Source organism: Vipera berus (genome assembly GCF_964194415.1).
Source record: "Vipera berus genome assembly, chromosome: 8".
Lineage (NCBI taxonomy): Eukaryota > Metazoa > Chordata > Lepidosauria > Squamata > Viperidae > Vipera > Vipera berus.
Genome location: NC_138211.1, coordinates 12111741 through 12131402, shown reverse-complemented (window position 1 = coordinate 12131402; position 19662 = coordinate 12111741). Strand labels below are relative to the sequence as shown.

At 38.5% G+C, this 19662-nt stretch overlaps 1 protein-coding gene across 1 annotated transcript in view; it reads right to left on the bottom strand.

The window, feature by feature from the left end:
- The window catches only part of UNC5D (unc-5 netrin receptor D), a gene marked incomplete at both ends in the record, with an annotated part of 295103 nt that overhangs the window by 260386 nt on the left and 15055 nt on the right, over positions 1 to 19662 (bottom strand). The gene's annotated exons all lie outside the window — the stretch shown is intronic.

Sequence of the window (19662 nt, the reverse complement as noted above, 5' to 3'; positions counted from 1 at the left end):
TTGCAAATCTCATTTCATGCTCTTGGTAAAATCAGATTTTTATTTTATTTTTTTGGCAGTGGGGCAGGGGAAAAACGGTGACCTTCAATCTCCTGCATAGCATACCGACTCACAAGCCACTCTGCAACTTGCCAGCCCATATTGATTCACTGTCAGAATTACACACTTCTGATTGCAAGTGGGAATATTTCAGGTTTGGGGGTTTAATTTCTAACATTTGGAAAATATGCTGTGATTACAAGCCAATGTTTCTGCTTCTAGATTCTTTGACAGGGGAGGCAGCTGAGATTGAAGTAGCCATGAGTCTCTCTCTCTCTCTCTCTCTCTCTCTCTCTCTCTCTCTCTCTCTCTCTCTCTCTCTCTCTCTCTCTCTCTCTCTCTCTCTCTCTCTCTCTCTCTCTGTTACATGCTCAGCTGCAGGGGGGAAATTATTTGCTGTAGTAAATGCTTTTGTCAGATTAGATCTGAAAGACTATGCAGGGGAAGGAACAGCTTTTTCTTTCACCCAATTCTATTTTATATGCATGTGATGAATTGGTTGGAGAGTCAGTTCTGTCTGTCTGATTTTATTTATTGAATCTTGCTTCACATCACCTCTTAAGAAAACATTCTTGTAGCTATAACAAGCCCTGTGCACAATATTTATTTTACATTATTGCTCCTATTGCATTGAATGGAAAAGAGATTTCTCTCCCTTTCCATCCGCACAGAAGGAAAACCTGGTGCAGAGTTTTTACCTACCAAATAACTGAGAAGTACTGAGAGTGTCATTTAATTTGTGGAAAAAAAATAGTCTCTAGATATCTCCAGGCTTCTTGGTTTATCACGCTCAATCAAATTGAAAGAGGTCATAAAGAAGCTACTCCTTCAACTAGCTTTTTCCAATTGGGAAGTATCAGTCATCTGAAAAAATTCAGAATGGGAACATTTGAAGCAGACCAATTTGAGTGCCATCAGCAGCCAAGAGCACCTTGCAACAACAACATTAGATCAAATTAATCTTCCACAAAAAGGAATTTTAACAATGAGGTTAAAATAAAACCTACCAGGACTCTCTTTCCATGGAAAAAATAGTAGATGGAAACCAGAAGGTAGATTTCAGTGTAGCAGTGTTGTTGCTCTGTGTCATAGAACATCTTCCAGTTCCTTCTACTTGGAGATTACACAACCAACATTGGTCAACTCTGATTTTAGAAACTGGGTTACTTGGAAGTAATATTAATGCTTGTGAATAGACTCTCTTCCCAAGAGAATGTGTCAAACAATCTGCCTGTGCCTCTTGACATTGTGGTGTTGATGGTCTCCTGAGCAGAAAAGCTAAATAACTACGGTATATCATTGTCCAAGTTTAGAATTGCTAAAATGGGAACTCAGTTGTGATTATGCACAAGAGTGGTTGAATATTTCAACTCTGAAGGCACCAAGGGACTTTAGGCAACCCTCGGGCAAATGTATAGCACCTGACAGCATCTACTGTATAATCTTTTCCTGGAATTGCAGGAAAACATCTTCCAAATTGAATCCACTTCAGATACTTCTCCACTCATGAGAAAATATTGATGAAGTGGGCATTGAACAATTTCATCTGCAAAATCTTCAGACATGTGTTGGATAAGCATTTGTCACACTTCAGAAAGTATTGCAAAATGTCACCAATTAATTGTCAAGCTCAAAGTAGACTGTATGTTGCACACAGGATGAGGTTGTCAATATGTTGCTCTGTCTAGAGGGATGGGGCTTAGATGTTCATTCTACAAAATCCCTTTGTGTAAAACAGAATAGATTAACTGTTTTTTCCTGAATTAGATCTTTCCATAAATACAGAAGTAGGTTTCATTCTCTGCCATCTACTTTCAAACACAGCTCAAAGGAGCTAATAATGAATTTAATTCACTAGTTAAATAAATAAAGTTAAGCACAAAAAGCCTTCTTAAACCTCCCACCTTTGACTCCATCCCTGAAAAGGAATTGAGGGGCAGTCAAAAACTATGGTCACACCACTTCCAATAAAACAGGTGATTCAGGGGGAGTAGGAAGGCAAACAATTTGCATCAAACTAAGCATGCTCCAGTTCTCAAACAGAAATGAGAAAATTAATATCAATCTGTTCCATTTTCATGCCAGCTTTGCAGAACTGACTTATGTGTCCACCCCCCAATTGTCTCCATTTAGAGAGTCGAACAATAAGTGTTAGATTTATTTTAAACTTATTTTTTTTTAATTTACTCTTGTTTTTCTCTCTCCTTTCAGCAAAAAGGTGTGGGGGGGAAGCCTTCCATCATGTCTTCCAGGCAAATAAATAAATGAACAGGCTCCTGTCTCCAAGAAGATTGCAAAGCTATTTTTTTTATTCCCTTCTATGCTATGTATCCGTTTGAACAGGGAAATAAATAAATGATGTTGTTGATGAAGAAGACGATGTGACTACAATCAAAGTATTTTATAGCTACTGCGAATGCTCATTTGAGCAGAAAGACAGTGTAGAAATCAAATCAATCAGCAGTAAACAGATTATTATCCCATATAAATCCTTGTTCTTTACTTTTAATTGTAACTCAAATCATCATATAGGCGGCTTCCCTCAGCTAAAGAGGCATAAATCACGCTACTGCTTGGTCTATATTTTATATGGGTTTTGTCATAAATGCATCACAAGAACTGTGGCATTACAAAGATCATTAAATTCCAAAGAAAATGATTAATTTGAAATCAGTGAACCTGCATTCAAATAAAAGCAAAACTGAATCCGCGAATATTCTTATCCTTCTCCACGGAGATTTATATTTTTACCTGCATTGTGTATCCACTGCTTTTCTGAAAAAGAGACACTTCTGTCTAAATGTCGGTAGTCACCCTCGTTAAGTTCCAGCTGACAGAAACCATTTAGTTCAGCATGAAATAAGGATAAGTGAAACCCTCTCAATTATATCTTTCCACCTGCAGATATTTCAATTGTGTTTGGGACACTTTGCTATTAAAAATAACTTTATTTTCCCTTAATGCACATAGAGAAGCATGGGTAAAGATGCAACTTGGATGAAGATTTAAACACTGTGCTGAACACTTCTACTGATTAAAAATAAACTATTCTTCAATCTGACAGAAGAATTTTAAAAAGACTCCCTTTTTACGACCCTATAATCCCTTAATTTGGGGTAAAGTTGGGGCAACTGAATGGAGCTGACCGTTTGCTGGCCAGATGCCCTTCCTGACACCTACGCAGAGTTCACAGCAGATATTTTGTCTTTGCACCCTGATAGAGAAACATCTGTCACTACCTAGGATTGAACTCTCAACCTTCCAAGTGAGAGGAGAGTGTCTTCACCAGTAGGCCACCACTACACTCGATGGAAGAATATTGGGTAGAATTCTTATTGGTAGAGTATACACATATCTTACGTGTTACAAGATGTCTGAGCAATGGGTATAAATGTGTCTCTTTCATTTTACAATCATTTATTGAATGTTCATCATTGCATCATTCTCTTCCTTTCTTAGGGACACGGTGGCTCAGTGGGTTAGGACACTGAGCTTGTCAATCAAAAGGTCGGCAGTTTGGCGGGTCGAATCCCAAGTGCCGCGTAACAGTGTGAGCGCCTGTTACTCGTCTCAGCTTCTGCCAACCTAGCAGTTCGAAAGCACGTAAAAATGCAAGTAGAAAAATAGGGACCACTACGGTGGGAAGGTAACAGCATTCCATGCGCCTTTGGCATCTAGTCATGCCGGCCACATGGCCACAGAGACATCCTCAGACAAACGCTGGCTCTTCGGCTTTGAAACGGAGATGAGCACCGGCCCCTAGAGTCAGAAATGACTAGCACACATGTGCGGGGGAACCTTTACCTTTACCTTTTTACCTTCCTTTCTTAGCTTTCCATACTTCAACTGAATCCCAAGATCAACTGTAAGCTCCATCACTCAACTATCTGTCCAATGAATGAAGTGGTCCCAAGATAATGTTGCAGGATCCAATCTGGCTCGGACATTGGGACCAGAGGTTTAGTCTTCTGAGTTTTCAGATTCATCCTGGAGGCCATCCTCAGGAAACTTCTCTCTAGCAGACTGTGTCACATTCTGCTAGAGAGAGGTTTTCTGAGGATGGGCTCCAGTACAAGTCTTGGAAGATTAAACCTCTCATCTTGGTGACCGAGCCAGATTGGATCCTACCTGTCCAATCTTCATATAGCCCCTAATATGTCTCAAACCTGAAACATTGTGCTCTTGGTTTATGCTCATTCCCAGTAGATCCTAAATATATCCAACAAAAAACTCTTTGCTCTTCTCATTTGGACAACAAACATGAAGGTCACTGTCTAAGCAAGTATGTTACACTCTGCTATGGAAAGACGGGACAGAAAAGAAGCTGATTCTCTCTCTCTAGAAGTCAGAAATGAAAACCAGCATTTTCTCCCTTAATACAAGAACATTCCTCCCTTTTCTCTCTTTTTTTTCAGATCAGGACATAATGGTAGACAAGAAAGCTGCAGAGTGACAAAAAGGTGTGGAGAAACTGTGAGGAAAATGATGAAATCCTTTAACACCACGGCAAAAACACACTTAACAGAAATCCTCAAGATGTTCCAAAGAATTTCAATAATGAAGTCGAAGCCTCTTTTATAAAAGAAAGAAATATATCAAGAAATTGTAATTCAGTTTTCGGTTCATTATCAGCTCTGTTTTATCACAGTTGCCCAGTTCGGTGGTAGCAGCTATCCAATCCTGGCTGAACTCGAGAAGCTAAAGAAGAATCCAATATTTAAATGGAATACATCTAACATAAGAATAGACCTCTTTCTAAAAAGCCTATCTAGATATAGGAAGAAAATGTTTTCAGTGTATCCAACCAAAAGCATGCACCAGTGCCTCTGACTCAACTTTTCTAAGTAAAGAAAGGTATGTTCCCCTTCTTTACTGAGCAATTTTAATGGTTAATGCACTGCTATAATGAGGACATACATCTAAACTAATGTTTCTGAACCTTGGCAGCTTGCGTGGACTTCAATTCCTGGAGGTTGAGTGCTGGCTGGGTAATTCTGAGACTTGAAGTCCACACATCTTCACACAGTCAAGGTTGAGAAATAGTGATCTAAATGCACAATTATAACATTTTCATTCCAGTAAGTGGTAGCCCGGCTGTTCATTGATTTCCTAGTGCAATTCTTTTAATAACTTATTTATTCCCATGAGAACAATCGAGAAATGAACTCTGCATTGAAAGAGTGCAATTGAAAAAGTGGTTTGAAAGATTTCTAAAGATTCACTTGATTAAATGTTAAGAAAATGGTTCCAGGGCTTCTAACACAACTTCCTGCCAGCACGCAGTTAACAAAGCAGGTCAAGTTGGAGACTGATCAACTCTTCCCAGAAATTCAATAATCATTATTTTTAACTCATATGTAAAAGTAGTCTAGGGTGATGCACTAAATTTTCTTTCTTGTTCTTTAGCCTTATTACAGCCATATAACTTATATTAGGCTAGGATAATTTGTCTATCTTTATGAAGAGATTTGAATTTGGTTCCTAATAAGAATACAAAGCCCTGGTCACTGTGTCCCAATGAAAAAAACAATTAACAGCAATGAAGATTTTACTGTTACAAGGAATATCCACTTGCTGTATGTCATTTCCTGAACCTGTGTATGTACATGTGAAATGATGGACACATGGTCAAGCTCAACCACCAGGCAAAATTGGACAAAATAACTTAATGATGAAACATAGCCTCTAACCAGAAAATATTACCAACGCCTTCCATGTAAATTAATGGAAAATCCTCTTATACAATTATAAGGTCATATACAGTATATTTAATAGAACTTACCGTACTCATCCATCCAGGGGGTTTGATGCACTTTATTAGGCTAGACAAATGATTAAGTTACAACAAAATAAATTAGAATTAATTGTACAGTAACAGTTATCTTAGTTTTCTCTTCCTTCCTTGTCCAAATATATGAGACAGTTTGGTCTAATGGTTAAGGTGCTGGCTTGGAAACCAGAAGACTATGAGTTCTAGTTCTGTCTTAGGCATGAAAGCCATCCGGGTGACTTTGAGCCATTCTCTCATCCCAACTCACCTCATACAGGGGAAAATAGGAGAAAGAAATATTAGGTATGTTCGCCAGCTTGAGTTATTTCTAAAAATAATAAAGGCAAGATAGAAATTATATGTGTACACACACACACACAGAGAGAGAGAGAGAGAGAGAGAGAGAGAGAGAGAGAGAGAGAGAGAGAGAGAGAGAGAGAGAGAGAGTTATCCACTTGGAATGGAAAAAGAAGCACGACAGACATAGAAGCAAGAGAAGCAGAAAGAGCATCGGATATTTACAGATATCGGCTACTTTTGCCAAATAAAGCAGAATGTCAGCTGCCAGACATGCAAATTATCTGTAGTTTCCCAAAAGAGCATCTCTCCAACAACACAAAATGCAAAATTTGAAAATAAAGCAAATTTCCTTTCCTGTTTATATTGCAAGTGACATAACATGGGATCAGGGCAAGTAATCAAATACATGAAAATAAAATTTTCAGCAGTGGGGGTGGGGGGGCTCCTAATTCTGTGACTTTTAGAATGTACTTCAGGAAACTTCAGGAAACAGTCTCTGACTTCCCTCAAGCGAAATGCAGCTGAGTCAGCTACCTTTAATTGCCAAGATTCATACACAATCCAGGATTATTTGTGCAAATAATGGCCAATGGAGAGTGGCTATCAAAAATATGTGATACATTGCATAATAAACCATTGAGTTGAATACTTGTTCAGGAGGCCCATCCAAATATCGCTGAGAAGAAAAAAAAACTGAGGAATGGTTATCTCAATTCATATAAAAATGTCCTGGGAGCTGGAGGAAGTTAACATCATGGATACCTTATTTTTAGATAAAATATATTAGCAATATAAAGAATAAGCTATTCATTCATTAATGGTCCTAAAAATCACTGGACATGAAAAAAGGGTATTTAGAAGGAAATGAGTGTTCCATCAAAGGATGAGCACCTCAAATCAAGTAGCATTAGATAATCCAAAAACAACTTCCTTCGCTCGACAAATTTCTGAAAAAAAGTACATAGCTGAAAGAAGTGTGCAAACAGTAGTATTACATTCTAAAATTGTTCTAATTGCCTTATAAAGGTAGTCCTTGACTTTCAACAGTTCGCTTAGTGATCATTCAGAGTGACAACAGAACTGGAAAAAAAACCCACAAACTTATACCCATTTTTCACACGACCATTGCAGCATCACCGTGGTCATGTGATCAAAATTCAGACACTTGGCAACTGACTCATATTTATGATGGTCGCAGTGCCTCAGGCTTATATCTGTTGTGATTCAGCGTCAGCCTGTGATACCGGCAGCTGAGTCTGATGATTCTGAAGAGCAGGAGGAGGAGGGGTTTGGAGAGCCTTTGGTGTCAGAGGGAGGCTCTGATGCACTGCAGGACTCTCAGCCTGGCCCCTCCCATCATGTTCCTCATCAGACTCAGATGTGTGAGCACGAGGTATTGGACATAGATGATTCACAGCTGATCTATTCAGGGACGCTAGGAGCAGGAGGCAATCCAGCAGAGTAGAACAGAGAAAGGCAATGAGACAACTCGGTGAGAGGAGGAGAAGGCAATGAGAAGCCATGCCTTGGGACTGCTGATAAAAGGGGAAGGTGTGGGAGGTGCTGGTTGCTGAAGGCAACTGTTTGAAGATCTTCTGCTAGAGTCCTGGTCTGTTATTCCTGTTTAACTCTTGTTTGAACTTTTGGTTTAACCCTTGATTGAACTTTTGATTTCTTTGTAAATAAATTTGGTTGGGTTTTTCCAGCCTGTTCAATATAAAAAGGGGTTGTCCCTGACATTCAAACAGGGCCGGTCGTAGGCTGGAACAGAACAATATCATCCCCTTTTGCAACCTTTGGACAAGCAAAGTCAATGGGGAAGCCAGACTCATTTAACAACCATATTACTAACTTAACCCCTGCAGTGATTCACTTAACAATTGTGACAAGAAAGGTCATAAAATGGGGCAAAAATCATTTGACAACTGTCTCACTTAGCAACAGAAATTTGGGGCTCAAACTGTGCCAGCAGTTTCTTGCACCAGAGAGAGGAATAGACCCTATGTTCTCTGCTTTGAAATTTAGTCCAACAGAATAGAGGGGCTGCAGTTTTACAAAAATCAATTCCTGCTATAGCACGGAGTAGGAGTAATCTCACTCTCTAATCATGGGATGTTCTATCAAGATTTACCATCAGATTTTCACATGGATCCTGCTCCTTCAACCTACATCCCAGGAAATCATTTCCTGCTTGGCTTTAGAAGTAAACCAAACAAAAGAAGGGGGGAAAACTAGCATTGCCTCAAATAGCAAACAGATGGGTAAGCAACTGTAGAAGCAATGTTAATATAATTCATTAAGCTAACGCATCAAATAAAACATGTTTAAAAATGCCAGAAACAGACATGTATCAATTTAAGTCTGAAACAGATAAAACAATAGGCCACACTTTCACAATGTTGCCAATAGCAAGCAATTATCTGGATGACAAAATAACCAAAGTTTCTGCTTGCTTGTTCTGCCCTATGTTTCAGAAATCTAGAGGACCTGGTTACACAACCTAGAGTTGTGTAATGTAATTATTATGTCATTTTCCCAATCCAAAGAAATAAAGAAAAATCATCATGTGAGTTACCTTCAGTTTATTACTATGGTTAACAAAAATGCTATTTTGATGAAGGGGTGCACCTGACACCATAGTCTTTTTCACAGAAGGGATGCAAAGATCACTCAGAGTTGTAAAAGGCAGGGGGGGAAAAACAATTGCAAACACGTTTCCCACTGATGGCTAGACTAATATAAGAATACTGTGTTTTACCAGTGTTGCAGTGCTGCAAACCTTTTGTAGATGAGGCATTTGGTTGGACGTATACAATTTCAAACTTTTCTCTTATCAATATGGAAAATTCCTATTAGTATGGAAAAATCCAGCAATATGTCATTTTAGCTTCTTGCTAAAATGACATAATGCTGCCTACTCAGAGTGAAGCATGTCTGTTAGTCCAAAGGTGCTTTTTCAAGGATCAATTGGGCTTTTGCCTTGAAGACATTTCGCTTCTCATCCAAGAAGCTTCTTCAGTTCTGAAGAAGTGAAGTTCCTTCCATTCCTCAGCATTCTGTCAGAAGCTTCTTGGATGAGAAGTGAAATGTCTTTGGGGCAAAAGTCCAGTTGTCTCTTGAAAAAGCACTTTTGGGACAACTATGACTTGGATGACTGAGAATCTCCATAGACGTAAGCCCATTAAGTTCATGATCTAAAAAATATCTATCTGTACCACCAATGATACAAACCAACAGAAACAGCAGGGGAACCACATGAAGTGGGAAGGATGACCAAACTAATGCAACTTTTTATATCCACAGTTAACCCAATTTTTTTGTTGTCATGTTCTCTGAGTATTGTCTGTCTCAAAAACAGATGTATGGCTTACTTGTTATTTTTATTTCCTAATGCCTTTTGTGTCATTTATAGCCAAGGTCCTATTAGCTGAATTGCCTTAGTTCGTACTTGAAGACCAGAAAGTATTGCCTTCATCCAAACTTTTGTATCCCATATACCTAAAGACTATATCAGATAGATTCTCCTTTGTACAGCAAGACAGTAATGTCTCCACCATCACTTCAGCCTGCCAGTATATTCTCAAATGAATGATGAAGATAAATAGAAACTTCCATTTGTGATAATATCATTTAACTGTTGTCAAGACAAATTTGAAAAAAGAGAGTAGCTTAAAATCCAACAAAGTATTTTTCAACTCTTTGTAGAATCCCAGGGAACCCATAGATAATGTTCTTTTGAAGTGTCTTTCTTTTTAAATCAGATGCTGAAATATAGCATTCATATTTCTGAAATCAGACAATTTAGCCATCTGGACTATAAAGAACTTCTTTATCTGCAAAAACCTAGGGATTTCCCCCCTTCCCCCCCCCCATAGTAAAGCAACAACCTAAATGAATTCCAAAATCCATATTCCCAACTGAAAAAGCTATACAGGTCATTAGCATATCTCTACCGCCTGTTGTAGAATACTTCCAAAATTCATTTTTCATATGAGAGACAGTTTGATATACTACTAAGGCACCAGGCTAGAAACGAGGAGACTATGAGTTCTAGTCCAGCCAATGGTCACATTCTCTAGCAAACCACGCCTGAAACTTTGCCAAAAAAAAACACAAAAAAACCTCTGCAGGGACTCAAGGCACAGATATGCATACCTTTTCGTATACTAAAAGAAAATAAATCATTACTAAACACAACGGGTTCTGTATTTAACTATTTTTTTAAAAAAAACATTATCTTCATAATATAGTGTATGTTCACTCATTTTTTTTCTCTGTAAGATAATCTCTCAGATTTCAATGCTGAAATTGTGAAGAACATTTACAACGCTCTTTGATAAACTTTGAATCTGAACTTGTTATACTTGTAATTTATATAAAAGGTTTCCATGTTCACTGTTTAGGTTTGATTACCCCTGATTCGATGTGTAAATTGAAGAGGTCTGAATTTTTCATCTGCTGAACTGCACAGCTCACCGAGCACCCGAACACATCTCCTGAATTTACTCAGACCAATAGGTTTTGAGGTGTCCATTCATATTAGAAGCCTCGTGGTTAATATCAGAGAAAAATAGTTGAGCTAATCATTCTGGCATTAACATTTCCAATTTAGAGAGCAGTATGCTGCGTTCCCCACCACCACAAAACACACTAAGAAATATAGTTCAGAAATAGACAGATCTTATTATGTAAACTCCGTGCAGACCAGACTTCATAGATACTGTCCTGGCTTCACAAACAGCAGCTCTTATCTGGGTTAAGGTTGTAATAAATCTGTCAGGCTTAACTCGGGTACATAAATTCCGCTTCACTTTCCTACATGCTTAAACAGAATTACTATACTGGTGGATAGTAAGCAAAGAAACAAACAAAAGAAACGAGAAACATGTTAGATAAAATTCTAAGGACCGTTCTGAAATCTTAAAACTGATATTCATGGAATCAACTTTGTGACCAAAACCAGCTTACTCCCTAAACACTAGAAGCCTCTGACGGTACCCAAGCAGAGTGGCCCCACCAGGCTGATTTACTCTTGAGTAGTTCCTGCCACATCCAGCTTCATTAACATAGCTGAGGACTCAGCTGGTAGCTGGGTAGAACTGGTAGCTGATTTTTTTATTGCCCAGACCCAGAATGGACTTCTGGAAGTGGCCTCCACACAGAGAACCGGTTGTTCATGTATTTGAATCCCACCACTGTGAGGACCCATACTTTTCCGAGGACTTTGTGTTCCGAAGAGGTCATTGAAGGGATGCTCCAAGAGAAGGTCAGGAAGAGTTACAGAAATATCTTCTCTATTTCAAAGAGTACTTTAAGGATTTTGTGGAACACCGAGCGTGTTATGTATCATAAATGGATACCTGAAAAAAAGCAGAGCAATTTCCAGATTCCATCGTGAAACATGTTGTACTTTCTCTGTGCCACTAATCCACGCTAAAGTGCCAAAATACATACAGAGACTAAAAGGATTACGACTTTGCTGCCTTTATAGATAACATAGGATTATTATTTTTTTAAGTTGTATTTGCTTAGACAACTGGAAAGGAAAAAGAAGCAGCAACATTTATAATAATTAAAAGAAGAGCCCAACAAATATCAATGTAAGGTGTTTGTCAAACTCAACTGAGAGCAGAATGTTATCAAGTGCATCAGGATTCCATAGCCGAAGAGACTGTGCAAGTAAAACAGTCAGTAGTTATGGAAAAGGAAGGAAATGAGAAAGAGAGAGAAATGGAAAGGTTTCTATTGGCCATAGTTACTGTCCATCTAGGAATTTCGTGACCTGAACAATTTATTTATTTATTTATTTATTTATTTATTTATTTAAATTCCATTTATATCCCGCCCTTCTCCGAAGACTCAGGGTGATCTGAAGTGATCTTGCAACAAGTGATTTACAATTGCTGATTGCAAATAGGTGGGAAGACTTGCTAATAAGCAGATCAATAAGATTTTGTATGTATGTATGTATGTACGTATGCATTAATCTGGGATAAAATTGGGAATGCACTGTGGACACTGTTTAGAGCATCACACTCCTGCAAGACTGGGCGAAATGGAATTCTACCTTCTAATTACACAGAAGATAGAAGGTAGAATAATAGAGTTGGAAGGGAACTTGGAGGTGTTCTAGTCCAACCTCCTGCTTGAGCAGGAGATCTTGTACAATACCAGATCAATGATTGTCCTGTCTCTTTTTGAAAGCTTCCAGTGATGGAGCACCCACAACTTCTGAAGGCAAGTTATTCCATTGTTTGACTGCTCTCACTGTTAGGAAATTTCTCCTTAGTTCTAGGTCGCTTCTCCCCTTGGTTAGTTTCCATCCATTGTTTCTCATATTACCTTTTGGTACTTTGGAAAATAGTTTGTCACACACACACACCATCTTTGTAGGAGCCCCTCAAATATTGGAACATTTTTATCATGTCTCCTGGCATGATAGCAATATTCCAATATTACCTGGCCTGTCCAAATATAAAAGGTAAAGGTAAAGGTTTCCCCGCACATGCATGCTAGTCATTTCTGACTCTAGGGGCCGGTGCTCATCTCCATTTCAAAGCCGAAGAGCCAGCGCTTGTCCGAGGACATCTCCGTGGTCATGTGGCCGGCATGACTAGACGCCAAAGGCGCACGGAGCACTGTTACCTTCCCACCGGAGTGGTCCCTATTTTTCTACTTGCATTTTTACGTGCTTTCGAACTGCTAGGTTGGCAGAAGCTGGGATGAGTAACAGGCGCTCACTCTGCTACGCAGCACTCGGGATTCGACCCGCCAAACTGCCAACCATCTGGTTGACAAGCTCAGCGTCCTAACCCACTGAGCCACCGCGTCCAAATATAGTCACTGGCTAATAAACCACAGCATTAAGTGAAGCCATAGCTAAATTTATTTGTATATAGCCAGTCAACATATGAATGGAGAAATAATATCTTTAATGGCCAGTAGTCATGAGTCCTGCCTTAAGGGACTCAGGGCAGCCTGATTTACTCCTTGCCAGGAAGTTGTGACACAAGAAAGCTTCTTGCTATGAGATCCTACAAGCAAGTTTCCTGAACTGATTCAGACCGGAGCCCATCAAAAATAGGATGCTGAAGAGATTATGAGCCCAGAGTTAGCACTGGAAATACTGAAGCTGAGGAGAAAAGGAGATATAATTGAAAGGAAGGGAAACAGACAAATGCTAAAAGTAGCAACACAAGGGTCTTGGAGGTACATATTCTAAGAAGAGGCCATTATTTTTCAACAAAGATCTAATGTCCATGAAACATAAGTACCCAATAGGTACTTATTGAGGGCTAAGATGGCGGCGCCTGGAATGGCTGCGGCTGCATTGGATATTGAAGGCAAATAGTTTTGGGAGGGATAGTAAGGGCTATAGGCCACATGATCAGGAAGATTTTAATGTGTTTGAGCAACATGGTGGAACTAAGGTAACATACGACATACGACCGACAATCTTTGCTGGCATGGGCTGTTTCCAGAGGAGGCAGAGGAGGAGAGGACCTGGAGCGTATGGGGCGAAGGAACTGGATGAGGCTGTCGGCAGGCCCAGAGGAAGAGAGAGAGGCTTTTGGAGGAGTTGGTGGCGGCGGCAGCAGCGTGCTCCAGGGGCGAAAAGAAGCAAGGCCTCTTTAAGGAAAAGGTGGAAGAGTCAGGATCAGAAAAAGGAAAGAAGGCGAGGTTGTCAGAATACATGCGAATTTGAGGGCTAATCCGCATGGAGCCCCATTTCCATCTGTCCTGTGTGCCATCATTCACTCCCTAGAGACTAAAATGGACAATGTGAAATTTGAGCGGGCCATGAACAAGAAGTATATATCAGAGGTGGTGACCCTTTGAGAGCTGTATGCAACGAAATTTCATTTTGATGTATGCCGATTGGTGTACATTCAAAGTGACAATAAAGTTACCATTATCATTAATAGCAAAGGAAGCATGCACAGCTATCATTGGAAGTGGCCCAGAACAAGGACCTTCAGTATACATTGCATGGGATTCCATGTTTGCACACGCACCTGGAACAGAATTTAGTGACATTTACTTCTGAGTAGATGCAGAGCGGTTTGAATTGGAGATCTTTATCATCTTTATCTTTATCTTTATCTTTATTAGACTTATATACCGCCCTTCTCCCGTAGGACTCAGGGCGGTTCACAAGGTTTTTAAAATAACAACACAACAATTACAAAAATTAAGAACAGTTAAAATGATTACATTTAGACCTTGAATAAATATAAAAAATATAAAACCCCAATTAAAATCCAATTAAAACCCCAATTAATACTCTCAGTCCAGGCCAGAAAGCTCAAAGAGCCAAGTCTTCAGGTCCCGGCGGAATGAGCGAAGGTCAGGGGCAGTCCTAAGCTCTACGGGCATCTGGTTCCAAAGGACAGGCGCACCCACAGAGAAGGCCCTCCCCCTGGGTATTATCCGCCGGCAATCTTTTACCGGCGGTACCCTGAGAAGACCCTCCCTGTGGGAGCACACAGGATGAAGGGAGCTTGATGCCGGCAGCAGGTGTTCCCTCAGATATCCCGGACCCAAGCCATTTAGGACTTTATAGATGTCGCAAGTATTAGAGCAGTAGAAGAAACAGGATGCATTTTCCTCCAAATGCAGTAAATCAGACACGTAAGAGGGAAACCAGCCTTACTCTGCACACGATAGTGATCAGGCAGAAAGGAAAGCTGATTCCCAATTTCTATTTTTAAACTCACCCCCGCGACCTATTGTCTGGATTCCTGAGCTTTTCTGGCTACTGGCAGTTAAGGAGATGCATTTAATGCAGTCTTCTGTTGAAAAGCAACTGCTGATAGGAAACACTTAGAAAGATGCACCAAAGGGCTCCGGCTTTGGATTATAGATGGCTAATTTACTAAAAGTGGCATACACGGGGATTTCTTTTTGCATGCAGATTTAATTAGGTAAGTAAGCAAATGGCATTCTGTCAGGGCAACGGTTTGGGTATCACTCAGCAGCTACTACTAATGAAGCTTTCCTCAAGTTTCTTTTACGAGAGTAATTAGCACTGGTTCTTCAGGTGGAACCAGTCCAGATTATGGCATTTTATGAAAATCTGGTTTCTGGATCATTGACTTAATTCACAGTTCATTATGGTCTCCTAAGGAATTACAGGTAAAATAGATTAGGCAACATAAAGGGTTTGTTGGTTTCTTGGTTTGTTTGGTCCTACCAACCCTTTTCCAAAAGTCCCTATAAACTTACAACCAAGGACTATTTGCAAGCATCCAGATATAAGGGGTGATTTATTTTAGTTTTCTTTTTCCTTTAAAAATCTAGCAATGAATAATTCCCCTCACCACCCAAGTCCTTATTACCGTACCATTTTACAGAATAACAATTTGTCAGTTACCATTAAGACAGCACCACCCATAATTAATGGGGAGAAGCAAAATACTAGTACACTAGTATAGCAGGAGTGAATTTTTAAGAAAAAGAATCTATTTCTAAATATATTTTTTTAAAAAAATGTCCCCACACATAGCTGCTGTAGGCTGTTTTTCACTGACTTGTGATTTTTTAAAAAGAAAATGTACAAAACACTGTACTTTATTGCAACATTTATTTTGATTAATTGCTTTTTTAAAAAAAACAAGCATATATTTTACCCCAGTATGTGCACATTTTTCTCCTTTTAAACCATAAACTACATTATAAAAATACTGTGAAATATGCATAAAAGGTAACTGCAGTCTCAGCTTTACTGAGATGCTACAGATCAAGTCATGTTCAAAATTTGAACAAAATCTTTCTTATAAGCAATGCCCCAAATATTATTAACATTGAAAACTAAGTTTCCTAATTCTAGAATGTAATGGAAGAGAGACTGAACTGTTTCATCGTACTGCAAAAGTATGATGTATTTTTTTGTTGGGCATAGCAGACTGAGCTTCTCTGTCACATGCATTGATTAGAAAGAAGGAACAAAGCATAAAATCTCATCCAGCAGATCTTGTTTGCATGAATTTTTATGAGCAACAGGCTAAGGCTCAAATGTAATGCTGGATGTGTCCTATATCTTAAACAGGTTTTCGGCAAAATGTATTTTTACTAGGATTTATTCCTTTTATTAAAGCAGGGTATATTCTAGCTCATTTCTGTGAAATACAATACTCAGTGTGTTGAGCAACCATCAAAACTCCAAAATACTTTAAAGTCATTGATTTAAAAATTATTATATAAAGTACAATGGAAAAAAGAACCAGCCACAGCAGATAAGACACCTTTGAAGATTCTACATATAACATAACATCTCAAAGGAATCATTACTTTATAGAAAAGGATGTAGTGGAATGTAATGAGGAGGTGGTTTTCCATGAGGGAGGGGTATATTCCAGAGGAGCAGGAGGCAACTCAGCCAGATATTATGTGTGGGAGAAAGAGGGTGAAGACAGCCACTCCTTAATAGCTCACAAACTATTTTGTAGATACAGGTAGTAAAGTCTTCAGTCTGGTAAGATTTTTGTCTATAGGGTGAAACAATTTAAAAAAAACTCAGCTTGGAAGAATTATGCCTTGTCATTCTTGGTTTTGGTCCTAACACTTGAAACACCTTCATCAAATAATAGAAAGCTATGGTGAAGCTCCCACCAACTGTTTAATTGCAAAGAATTCTGTATATCTATCAGTACTGAAACACAGAAACAGACTTCCTTGAAGAACTCAAAAGAGCACATCAAAGAGGTTATCCTTAGAGTATCTTGGCCCAAGTGATGAAGGGGACTTTAATCACAGTACCATGTACTGTATCAGGAAAAAAATACACATAAGCAGAGCAGGCATTGAAATTAAAGTGGTACAAACTCTTCCATTTAATTGTAATGTATATTTCCCATATGTTCACCATGTTCAAAGTATTAATGAATAATGAACTATATCTTTGTTTAGTTGACATATATGTTAAGAATCTAATATCACCCTCAAACATATCAGTGCTGGTTTAAAAAACACAAAGACTCATTTGCAGAAATGCACATGCATATTTTTTTTCCTCCACACCAAACAATAAAGACTAAGTAGTGTGGAGAACGTGACAATGAAATTGCTTAATTGAAATTTTTCTGTGCTGACCAATTTGTTATCCAAATCCACTCTAAAAATGCTGATCAATTTGCTATTTATGCAGGGTGCTGGGAAGCTTGGTGGTACTGGTGTTGTTGCAGAGATTATTTTTTAGTTTGTTCTAATATTCCAGGGTGTTTAATATTGTGTCCCCTCTCCAAAACGATGGTCAATGTACATAACTCACAATCATAAAAGTAGAAGCTATTAAGAAAACAGCATTCCCTCCCACGTTTACCTTGTAGACTGGTTTGGAACAAGTTCTTATTCCTGTAAAAACCTCACTCAACAGAAGTAAATTGAATTACATATATCAGACAGAATAGTACAAAATGCGAAACCAACATTGTTTCATACAACTTGTGACTTCTTTAGTTTCTGGCTCAGTAAATTTATGAACCCAGCCACTGTGATTTCAAACCATAGTATTACAGCTTAGCATACCCAATCAATTATGTTTTACTGAAGACTACTAGCCTCTATTTTATCTTATAAGCTTGTTGCTAGAAGCCTAAGGCACAATACAGGGAACAAGGTAAAAAAATACTCCCTTTCTATACTAACTGAAAAGCATGCATTTATTGACAATTTACAAACCTATCAATTTTTCAATGCTACAGAATTAGATTCCTAATCAGATGAATACTACCGCAATAAGGTCTGCAATGAGAAACAATTTGTTGTTTTATGAAATCACTATATCCCATACCAAGATCAGAAACAGTAATTAGTAACAACTTTCTATAGATAATCTCTGTTCTCCCCTTATCTCCAGGGAGATGAGAATGCAGCAAATGCTTGCTCAGCAATGTGAAATATTATGTGTGTCAACTTCCTTTCTATGCCTAAGATTCTTAATAAAGAGAAGAATGTTACAATGTTACAAAGAAAAGGTTGTACAACAAAATGTCTTTGGTTCTTACATAGTTAACTTCTCCTTCCTCTAAATTAGTGGCAAAAATACTACCACATATTAAACTGGACCTAGTTGCTAGCTAACACTACAGAGGTAAGCTATCCATTGCCCACCAAGAAACTGAGATCTCTTACTGGATTTGTTCAAGCAGACAAGAGGCCATCTATTGGGAATCCTTTAACTTAGACTTTTGCATTGAGCAAGGGGTTGGATTCAATGGACAAAATGGTCAAATGTAACTCTAGAATTCCAAGCAATATGGTCACATGCAAACATTCTATTTTGCAGTAGCTGGGTACTCAAGAAAACCATATAATGTAAGATACTTGCAGTGAATAATCAAGGCAGAATGAATTTTCAGTACCTTGGAGAGCTCAAATCAGGAAACTAAAATGTTTGCTCTTTCTACAGGAGGTTCTAGAGCCAGTCAATATTCAAATAAGTCCTTGAGGAAATGGATAAACCTTGTTTCCTAAACTCTAACCCTCTCTGTTTATTCTTGATGTTGGATCTGAAGAACCATTACTAGGGATTTAAAAAGCAACAACTACTTTTTGGGTGTAATTCTTGTTAAATTGGTTTTGCTTGCATGTTTTCCTTTTATTAACATGCGTATATAACATTTATGGCATATATAGCTATAAAGCAATTGTGCAACGGAGAATTTAATAATAACTAGCTCAAAATCAAAACAGTTATTGAACAACAAATATACTGTTGTAATCTGCAGATGTTTCTCTTTTCCAGATGTTATACTCAAATTCAAATGAGAAAGTCAAAAAATGTCATTCTTGTAATATTGATATTCTAAATTGTAATGCTGCTAGAATGTTTATACACACACACATTATATCTTTATTTCTAATGCTCTAAGTCAATGGTTCACAATCTTAGCAATTTTTAAGGTGTGTGCATTTCAGCTGCCAGAAATCCCCAGCCAGCATGCTGGGATCCACACGTCTTACAGGTTGAGAAACCAAACCCTAATTTCTAGACTCATCCTTGGTCATGGTCTCATAGCTGATTACCAAAGTAATAGCTAGTGAGTCAAAGTTCATAGTGGTGAATGCTCAATATTCAAAGTTTTCTTGACTCATGGGATTTTATCTTTTCATAGAAAATATCAAAGAAAATGCAGTTGAGAAAAAAAATTATATACACTATTAGCCCAACTTAATGTCTTTTGAGACTGAAATTGGCAGCGAGCCACCCACAGTAATATAGAATAGTAAATTTGCAATAGTCTATTATATTGTAGCATTTAAGCTGTGTGTTCTCTTTTTCTTATCCTCACTGCAGCCACAAGCTCACTGCTAGACACCTGAATACTTGGCTTAAGAAGCCATTTCTTTGTACTGTGGTACCTCAATACTCAACTGCTTCAAAACTCATTGAATTTGGTTCTCGGGGCATTTTGACAGGAAAATGTTGTCTCAGTACTCGGTTGTTGCTTAATATTTGACATATTGTCATAGGAAGATGGGGACAGAGAAACAGAGAAGGAAACCAGCCATGCTGGGAAGGTCACTGCAAAAGGAAGGGATGGGCACACAGG